Source organism: Pristiophorus japonicus, chromosome 4 (assembly GCF_044704955.1).
Source record: "Pristiophorus japonicus isolate sPriJap1 chromosome 4, sPriJap1.hap1, whole genome shotgun sequence".
Classification (NCBI taxonomy): domain Eukaryota; kingdom Metazoa; phylum Chordata; class Chondrichthyes; family Pristiophoridae; genus Pristiophorus; species Pristiophorus japonicus.
Genome location: NC_091980.1, coordinates 224,581,766 through 224,592,076, shown reverse-complemented (window position 1 = coordinate 224,592,076; position 10,311 = coordinate 224,581,766).

The following is a 10,311-nucleotide window of genomic DNA, read 5'->3' as shown; positions in this document are numbered from 1 at the left end:
GCCAACTTTCAATGACTGATGTACCATGACACCCAGGTATCGTTCCACCTCCCCTTTTCCTAATCTGCCGCCATTCAGATAATATTCTGCCTTTGTGTTTTTGTCACCAAAGTGGATAACCTCACATTTATCCACATTATGCTGCTTCTGCCACGCGTTTGCCCACTCACCGAACCTGTCCAAGTCACCCTGCAGCTCTTAGTGTCCTCCTCACAGCTCACACCACCACCCAGTTTAGTGTAATCTGCAAACTTGGAGATGTTACACTCAATTCCCTCATCCAAATCATTAATGTATATTGTAAATAGCTGGTGTCCCAACACTGAGCCCTCCAGCACCCCACTAGTCACTGCTTGCCATTCTGAAAAGGACCTGTTTATCCGGACTCTCTGCTTCCTGTCTGCCAACCAGTTCTCTATCCACGTCAGTACATTACCCCCAATAACATATCATTTAATTTTGCACACCAATCTCTTGTGTGGGACCTTGTCAAAAGCCTTTTGAAAGTCCAAATACATCACATCTACTGGTCCTTGTCCACTCTGCAAGTTACATCCTCAAAAAATTCTAGGAGATTTGTCAAGCAGGATTTCCCTTTCATGAATCCATACTGACTTGGACCGATCCCATCACAGCTTTCCAAATGTGCTGCTATTTCATCTTTAATAATTGATTCCAACATTTTCCTCACTACTGATGTCAGGCTAAGCGGTCTATAATTACCCGTTTTCTCTCTCCCTCCTTTCTTAAAAAGTGGTGTTACATTAGTAACCCTCCAGTCCATAGGAACCGATCCAGAGTCGATAGACTGTTGGAAAATGATCACCAATGCATCCACTATATCTAGGGCTACTTCCTTAAGTACTCTGGGATGCAGACTATCAGGCCCCAGGGATTTATCGGCCTTCAATCCCATCAATTTCCCAAAACAATTTCCCGCCTAATAAGGATTTCCTTCACTTCCTCCTTCCCACTAGACCCTCGGTCCCCTAGTATTTCTGGAAGGTTATTCGTGTCTTCCTTCGTGAAGACAGAACCAATGTATTTGTTGAACTGGTCCGCCATTTCTTTGTTCCCCTTTATAAATTCACCTGAATCTGACTGCAAGGAACCTACGTTTGTTTTCATTAATCATTTTCTCTTCACATATCGATAGAAGCTTTTACAGTAGTTTTTACGTTGCCAGCATGCTTCCTCTCAAACTCTATTTTCCCCCTCCTAATTAAGCCCTCTGTCCTCCTCTATTGTATTACAAAATTCTCCCAGTCCTTAGGTTTGCTGCTTTTTCTGGCCAATTTATATGTCTCTTCCTTGGCTTTAACACTATCCTTAATTTCCCTTGTTAGCCACGGTTGAGCCACCTTCCCCGTTTTATTTTTACTCCAGACAGTGATGTACAATTGTTGAAGTTCATCCATGTGATCTTTAAATGTTTGCCATTGCCTATCCACCGCCAACCCTTTAAGTATCATTCGCCAGTCTATTCTAGCCAATTCACGTCTCATACCATTGAAGTTACCTTTCCTTAAGTTCAGGACCATAGTCTCTGAATTAACTATGTCACTCTCCATCTTAATAAAGAATTCTACCATATTATGTTCACTCTTCCCCAAGGGGCCTCGCACAACAAGATTGTTAATTAGTCCTTTCTCATTACACATCACCCATTCTAGGATGGCCAGCCCTCTAGTTGGTTCCTCGACATGTTGGTCGAGAAAACCATCCCTAATACACTCCAGGAAATCCTCCTCCACCACATTGCTACCAGTTTGGTTAGCCCAATCAATATGTAGGTTAAAGTCGCCCATGATAACTGCTGTACCTTTATTGCACGCATCCCTAATTTCTTGTTTGATGCTGTCCCCAACATCACTACTACTGTTTCGTGGTCTGTATACAACTCCCCCTAGCGTTTTCTGCCCTTTGGTATTCCGTAGCTCCACCCATACCGATTCCACATCATCCAAACTAATGTCCTTCCTTACTATTGCATTAATTTCCTCTTCAACCAGCAACGCCACCCCACCTCCTTTTCCTTTCTGTCTGTCCTTCCTAAATGTTGAATACCCCTGTATGTTGAGTTCCCAGCCTTGCTCATCCTGGAGCCATGTCTCCGTGATGCCAATTACATCATATCCGTTAACTGCTATCTGTGCAGTTAATTCGTCCATCTTATTCTGAATACTCCTCGCACTGAGGCACAGAGCGTTCAGGCTTGTCTTATTAACACCTTTTCCCCTTTAGAATTTTGCTGTAATGTGGCCATTTTTTCTTTTGCCTTGGGTTTCTCTTCCCTCCACTTTTACGTTTCTTCTTTCTATCTTTTGCTTTCACCCTCATTCTACTTCCCTCTGTCTCGCTGCATCGGTTCCCATCCCCCTGTCATTAGTTTAACCCCTCCCCAACAGCACTCGCAAACACTCCCCCCTAGGACATTTATTCCAGTCCTGACCAGGTGTAGACCATCTGTTTTGTACTGGTCCCACCTTCCCCAGAACCGATTCCAATGTCCCAGGAATTTGAATCCCTCCCTTCTGCACCACTCCTCAAGCCATGTATTCATCTGAACTATCCTGTGATTCCTACTCTGACTAGCATGTGGCACTGGTAGCAATCCTGAGATTACTACTTTTGAGGTCCTACTTTTTAATTTAGCTCCTAGCTCCCTAGATTTGTCTTGTAGGGCCTCATCCAGTTTTTTACCGATATCGTTGGTACCTATATGCACCACGACAACTGGCTGTTCACCCTCCCTCTTCAAAATGTCCTGCACCCACACTGAGACATCCATGAGCCTTGCACCAGGGAGGCAGCATACCATCCTGGAATCTCGATTCCGGCCGCAGAAACGTCTATCTATTCCCCTTACAATAGATTCCCCGATCACTATAGCTCTCCCACACTTTTTCCTGCCCTCCTGTGCTACAGAGCCACTCATGGTGCCATGAACTTGGCTGCTGCTGCTCTCCTCTGATGAGTCATCCCCCTCAACAGTACCCAAAGCGGTGTATCTGTTTTGCAGGGGGATGACTGCAGGGGACCCCTGCACTACCTTCCTTCCACTGCTCTTCCTGTTGGTTACCCATACTCTAGCTGGCTGTGTACCCTTTACCTGCGGTGTGGCCAACTCACTAAACGTGCTATTCACGTCATTCTCAGCATCGTGGATTCTCCAGAGTAAATCCACCCACAGCTCCAGTGCCGCAATGCGGTCTGTCAGGTGCTGCAGGCGGATGCACTTCCCGCACATATAGTCGTCAGGGACACTTGAAGCATCACAGACTTCTCACATATTACAGGAGGAGCATAACATGTGTCTGAACTCTCCTGCCATGACTTAACCCTTAGATTAACTTAACATGGCAACAACAATGGTAAAAGTTACCGACTGATAAAGAAAAGAAGAAAAACTACTCACCAATCCCCAGTCAATCACTTATCCCCTTGGCTGTGACATCAATTTTCAATTTCTTTCTACTTCTTTTTTGCTTTCTCACCTTGCTGCAGCTGCACCAGCTGGCCTCATGATCTTCCCGCTTGAAGTATCGCTGCCCCTCCGATCTTGGGCCTTTTATAGACCGCCTCACGAACTTCCCGCTCGAAGTCCCGCTGCCTCTCCGATCTCAGGCCTTTTTTTGGCTGCCTCACGATCTCCCCGCTCGAAGTCCCGCTGCCTCTCCGATGTCGGGCCTTTTATAGGCCACCTCACGATCTCCCCGCTCGAAGTCCCGCTGCCTCTCCGATGTCGGGCCTTTTATAGGCCACCTCACGATCTCCCCGCTCGAAGTCCCGCTGCCTCTCCGATGTCGAGCCTTTAATAGGCCGCCTCACGATTTCCCCAGTCGAAGCCCCGCTGCCTCTCCAATGTCGAGCCTTTTATAGGCCACCTCATGAACTCCCCGCTCGAAGTTCCGCTGCCTCTCTGATCTCGGACCTTTTATAGACCGCCTCACGAACTCTCCGCTCGAAGTTCCGCTGCCTCTCCGATCTCGGGCCTTTTACAGGCCGCCTCACGAACTTTTCTTGAGATGGTCACTTCACCTGAGAAGAACTCCAGAGTCAATCCAAACTCCCCTAAGTTGAAGCAGCCTGTAATTTGAAAAATGGCGCCCACATCGCTCTGATTAATTCAGAATAGTTCCACATTTTTCAGAGCCTTGTTTTAGGCGAGCGATATTGTGGGCGAGATGTGTGCGAGGTGGTGAAAGTTATGCTGGGCAATCTCCTGGGCGTTAGTTTCAGCAAATGTGCTCTTTACGACAAAAATAGTGGGCGGTCGGTATGATTGAATCTCGTGTGGAATTATGTGTGGAAGGTAACGCTGGGTGATATTATGGGCTTTGGTTTCGCCCATTCTGATGATTCTGCCCAAAAAAATGGGCGGGCAGTATTATTTTTTCCGAGCATTACGTACATGGGGAAAGTAACGCTCAGCGATATGTATCCAAAAAATGGGCATCAGTTTCCATGTTGCGGCTAAATGGGCGCTATCTGGTCCGTTATATCTCAGTTCAGTGGTCAAATGGATATTATGTGGGCGTTATACATGCAAAAATAATGGGAAATTTAGCCCCAGATCCCCTAGTTTTATTTTCCCCTATGAGTGGAAATATATGCTCTGCATTCACCTTGATTTATACTCTGTCCAACAGTGTAGCTTCTGTTAGGGGGCCTTTCGACTACACCCACCAGCGACTTTTTCCCCTTATTATTCCTTATTTCCACCCAAACTGATTCAACATCTTGATCTTCTGAGCCAATATCATTTCTCACTAACACACTTATCTCATCCTTTATTAACAGAGCTACTCCATCACTAAATATATTCAAAAAGGAGTTAGATGAGGTCCTTACTGCTAGGGGGATCAAGGGGTATGGCGAGAAAGCAGGAATGGGGTACTGAAGTTGAATGTTCAGCCATGAACTCATTGAATGGCGGTGCAGGCTAGAAGGGCCGAATGGCCTACTCCTGCACCTATTTTCTATGTTTCTATGTTTCTATCTCCTTTTACTTTCTGTCTGTTGTTCTGAATTGTCAAATACCCCTGAATATTTAGTTCCCAACCTTGGTCACCTTGCAACCATGTCAGATCATACCCATTTGTGTCTATTCGTGCCGTCAACTCATCTATTTTGTTACGAATGCTGCGTGCATTCAGATAAAGAACTTTTAACTTTGTGTTTTTACCATTTTTTGTTGCTTTGACCCCACTTTCTGATTCACTTTTATGTTTATACATTCTGTCCCTTCCTGTCACGCTCTGGTTTTCACTTCCCCCAGTGCTACCCTTCTCCTTATTCTTTGACTTTTTAAATTTTCGCTCACGGGAACGCCCCCCCCCCGACTAATTAATTTAAAGCCCTCTCTGCAGCCCTAGTTATTCGATTCACCAGCATCCTAGTCCCAGCACGGTCAAAGTGGAGCCCATCCCAACAGAACAGCTCCCTCTTACCCCAGTACTGGTGCCAGTGTTCCATGAACCAAAACCCATTTCTCCCACACCAATCTTTGAGCCACATGTTTAACTCTCTGATCTTATTTACCCTATGCAAATTTGTTCGTGGCTCAGGTAGTAATCTAGAGATTATTACCTTTGTGGTTCTGCTTTTTAATTTGGCCTCAAGCTGCTCATAATCCCTCAGCAGAACCTTTTTGTTTTTTTTAATGATTTTCCTTTTCAGGTCTTCGACCCTCCGTGGGCTTGACTCCATCTTCGGCGGCATTTGGGCGGCAAGAGCCTTTGCTGCCGAGATTGGGAGCTCCCGCTGGCTACCGCCCAGATTGGTGACGTAATCAAAGTGTCTACTCTACCACCTGTGATTAACCCAATTTTAAATAACTGAAAAAGACTTTAAATAATTATATTGAACCATTTACTAGTTTCATTGGTGCACAATTGGCAGTTTCTTAGGGGTTGAAATTGGCGAAGGCCCCCCCTGCCCGCCCAAGTGCCGCTCAAAGGCCCACCATTGGCTGCCCAGGTACCAGATGGTACTTTGGGCGGGGTTTTCATCAAAAAGGTCCTTGAAAGGGCGGCGGGCAGCTAAAGAGGGACTTACCAAGTGCCGCCGAAGATGGAGTCAAGCCCACGGAGGGTCGAAGACCTGAAAAGGAAAATCATTAAAAAAAACATCAGAAAACCTTCAGGGGACCCCATCCAGGTAAATTGCTGTAAAGAAAATGTTTATTTTTGTGATGAACCCATTTTCAGCTGTATTAAGCAAACTACACCATGTTACCACTCTTCATTCAGGAATATGTTTAATGCAAAGCTTTGTCTCCAATTTAATAAACCTCTCTTTATATATATTATACAGTCTCGGAAATATTTTTCCACAACAAAATGGCGTCACGACAGGATACTGTCTGATCAGACGTGATCACTTAAGACAGTATCTGGAATCTGGTGTTAGAGACTGAAAAGAGAGGTGTATGGGCACGATGGGATAGTGTATAAGATACGAGTAAACAGATAGCTGGAAGAGGCTGACTAACCAGTTTGAGTTGTCCCTTTAGTAAATAAGGTCGGTGCGGAAGGGAACTGATCGATCCAACCTAGAGCCGAAAACTCCGGTGGTAAGGAAACATGCTAGCTTTGTTGCAAAGACAAAGGGTCTCCACAGAGTAGTCGTGGCCGTGAGTATTACAGAAACAAAGGGAAACTTCCGAGACTGGCGAACGTGGAAGGTAAGGAAGGGAATGTAAAACGCGGGCTGCCCGGGTCATTAATTAATTCCTATCATTAATTGTAACTTGCGTAATTACATAATGCCATAATAAAGCTGATAGTGACTATCTTAAGTGACATATGGATCCAGACATAAGCTTTGTTGAATGAAGAGAGACTTTTGTGAGTGTCTATTTTGAATGAAGAGTACTCGAGTAATTTTGACTGTGGAATGAATGAAAGCCTGTTTTAAGAAGGTGTGGAGTTACCTGCCTGTTTTAGCTCCACCCACTCTTTCCAAACAGAGTGAAATGTTTTTTTTAACCCTTCGTAGTGTTGTGCTGTATGTGGGAAGTTTAAGAAACTGTGAACCTTATGGTATTACATTTTAAGTTAGAAACGAAGGTGTGGATATATTCGGATGATAAGTTACGGAGCTAGGAAATGCACAAAGGATAGGTTTGTTGAGTAAAAGATAAAAATACATGGTCCCGGTAGTAAAAAAAAAAAGAATTTGACACGCTCATTTACTTGTCGAAAGAAAACATGCAATTGGGTTGAAAGACATAAATTTAGTCCAGGAATGAGATAAAGAATGCCTTTTAAAACGCTCCCATTTTCCTTTGTGTAAAACCTTGACACGAAAGCTTCTAGCTCAGTAAAAAAAAAAAGAGTTTTAAATTTCGAAATACCTTCAGGGATCAGGTCAAACTCCTGGGCGAGTGGTGAGCTATCTGTGAAGGTGTAAAAGGGACTTTTGAAAAAGGCTAAAACAGTAAGCTTTAGCAGTTTAGAAAAAAAAAAGATAAAGCAGGAAAAGGTCTGTGCCATGGGAACAGGAGGAGAGCAGAAAAGGGGGACTTGCCATAATTGTGGAAAACTGGGCCATTTTGCCAGGGAATGCAAAGGGAAAGGCAGTGAAAAGCAATGTACGTATTGTGGTAAGAAAGAGCACCTGGAAGCGACATGCTATGGTAAAAATGACTATCCTAATAAGGCAAGGACCCTGTCAGAACAGGAATACCAGAAGTGGCAGGCGTACAAAGCCACCCGGTGATGTCCGGCGGCCCCTGTACAAAGTAAAAAGGAGGGAAGGATATATGTGTCTGCACTAGTAGGGGACCGACAGTGTGAGATGCTAGTGGACACGGGAGCCTCAATATCCATTACCAATATGCCCCTTCCCATCACCGACAAGAAGGCTCTGATAAACGGAATAGATGGACGGCCCACACTGGCCTACCTGAGTACCACCCAATTGATAACTTATATATACCCATGAGATTTTACGTATGCAAGAATCGTGAGGGAACAATATTGGGGAATGATATAATGAGGAAATTTAAGGCCCTGATTGATTTCAGCAAGGGGAAACTGACATGGCCAAAGGCGGATGGCAGTAAGGGAGATTTAGGACAGATAGCCCACCATGTGGAAAGTATAGGTGTAGCTACAGCCACAAAAACTGACTGGCTTATCGGGACTGGAGGGTATGGAGGCATATGTGCCTCTGTGCCCGGGGTCTGGGCACAGACAAAATACTAGAAAGGCGAAGATGGATCCTATTAAAGTTCCTGGACCACCTCATAAACCACACCGACAATACCCTATAAGACCTGAAGCTAGAACAGCAGTTGTAGAAATAGTAAAAGGGCTAGTGGAAAAGGGTATCTTAAAAGAAACATCATTCTCCACACTAAACACACATTGGTAGAAATGTTAAACACAGGAAAACTGAGAACCGTATCTAATATGAGACAGGCAAAGTGGGAAGCAGTCCTCTTAACACCCAACAAAGCGGTAACCATAATTAGGGATGTAGGAAACAACCCCGCAGAAGGTATGATGGGTGAAGGGGAACCCCACTTTTGCGAAGAGGTATGTGAGGATATGGAAGAGGATAGAATAAAAGACGTCCCCCTTCAAACCGCAGAACAAACCTTGTTTGTGGACGGCTCACGAAAATACGTAGAGGGACTACCGGATGGGCCGTAGTTAACCAGGATCTAGAGACAGTTGAATCAGGGCGAATTAATGGGGGGTCGTCAGCTCAAGTGGCAGAACTGGTAGCCCTTACCCGGGCACTGGAATTATCGGAAAATAAGATTGTTAATATCTATAAGGACAGTAGATATGTATTCGGGGTAGTACACGATTATATGACAGCATGGGGGAGACGGGGTGTTTGCGATGGATAAAGACATAACTTACTAAATACCAGTTGATATCAGCTGTGAAAAAGATATTGGTTTATTTGAAGAAAAAAAAGAATTTGAAGAGGTAAAAAACAAAACACTCTCCATTGATAATGATTTTAAATTATTAAAATTCAGTCAGTGCCGCTGGGGCCCGAGACGAACAGATAAGTATTGAGAAACTACACCAGGACACTTCTGAGGAGGAAATAGGTATGTGGACAAAACAGGGCGCAATGCAAGGGAAGGATAACGTTTGGAGATGAAACGACAAGGTAATGGCGCCTGAATGCATACAGAATACCTTATTGGAGTTGCATCATGGCCTGTCTCATTCAGGATGAGAGGCCATGACCGGGATTCTTGGGAGAGATTGGTGGTGGAAAGGTATGGGGAGAGATATTGCCAAATATTGCCATCGATGCGTTACGTGCGCACAATATAATCCAGGCAGGCCCATTAAAATTAAAATGGGACACCAGCCCTGTCCACGGGGGCCATGGGAACACGTACAGATTGATTTCACAGGTCCTTTGCCCCCATCCCATGGAAAAAGATATTGCCTAGTGATTATAGATCAATTTACCCGGTGGGTGGAAGCTTTCCCCCACGTGATTGCACTGCCTCAACAGTGGCAAGGATATTGACCGAGCAGGTGATTCCCCGATGGGGAGTGCCTCTTCAAATAGATTCCGACCAAGGCACCCACTTCACCGGGAAAATTGTAAAACCAATATGCCAGCTGATGGGCATAAAACAAAAATTCCACATCCCCTACCACCCGCAGAGTTCTGGGATGGTAGAGCGCATGAACCATATCGTTAAGAACGCCCTGGCAAAGGCCATGAAAACGTCAGGAAAAACGTGGACAGAAGTATTACCCATTATATTGATGAAGTTAAGAGCCACGGTAAACCGGACAACCGGATTAACTCCTTATGAACTAATGACAGGAAGGGCGATGCAATTACCAGAGAACATCATAACAGCGGGGGGGCCGATGTAGGCCCATTAAAACACAAAATAAAACGGTATGTTTTGGAACGAAGTACTCAATTAAAAGGGATGCGTAAATTAGTTAGGGACAATCAGGAAGAAAGAGACGCGGAAGCAGAGCTTACAAAGCTCCCTGAAGTCCCGTTGGCGGGAAGTCGCGTTATGATAAGGGTCCTCCCGGGAAAACCGGGGTTTGCCCCAAAAATGGATAGGACCGTATGAAGTTATAATCAGCAGGGACACTTGTGCCTGCATCGATGTTAAAGGGAATGGACAATGGAAGCATCGGACCCAGCTTAAGATTTTTGAACCAGCCGTTTAGCACACGTATTAGTTGTTGTTGTTTGTCTATTTACAGATTGACAGCGAGAGATTCTTCAAGCAAGCCATATGGCCATTTTGCTTTTGACTATTTGTTAATTATAGAGTAATAAGATGAAACTATATATTGC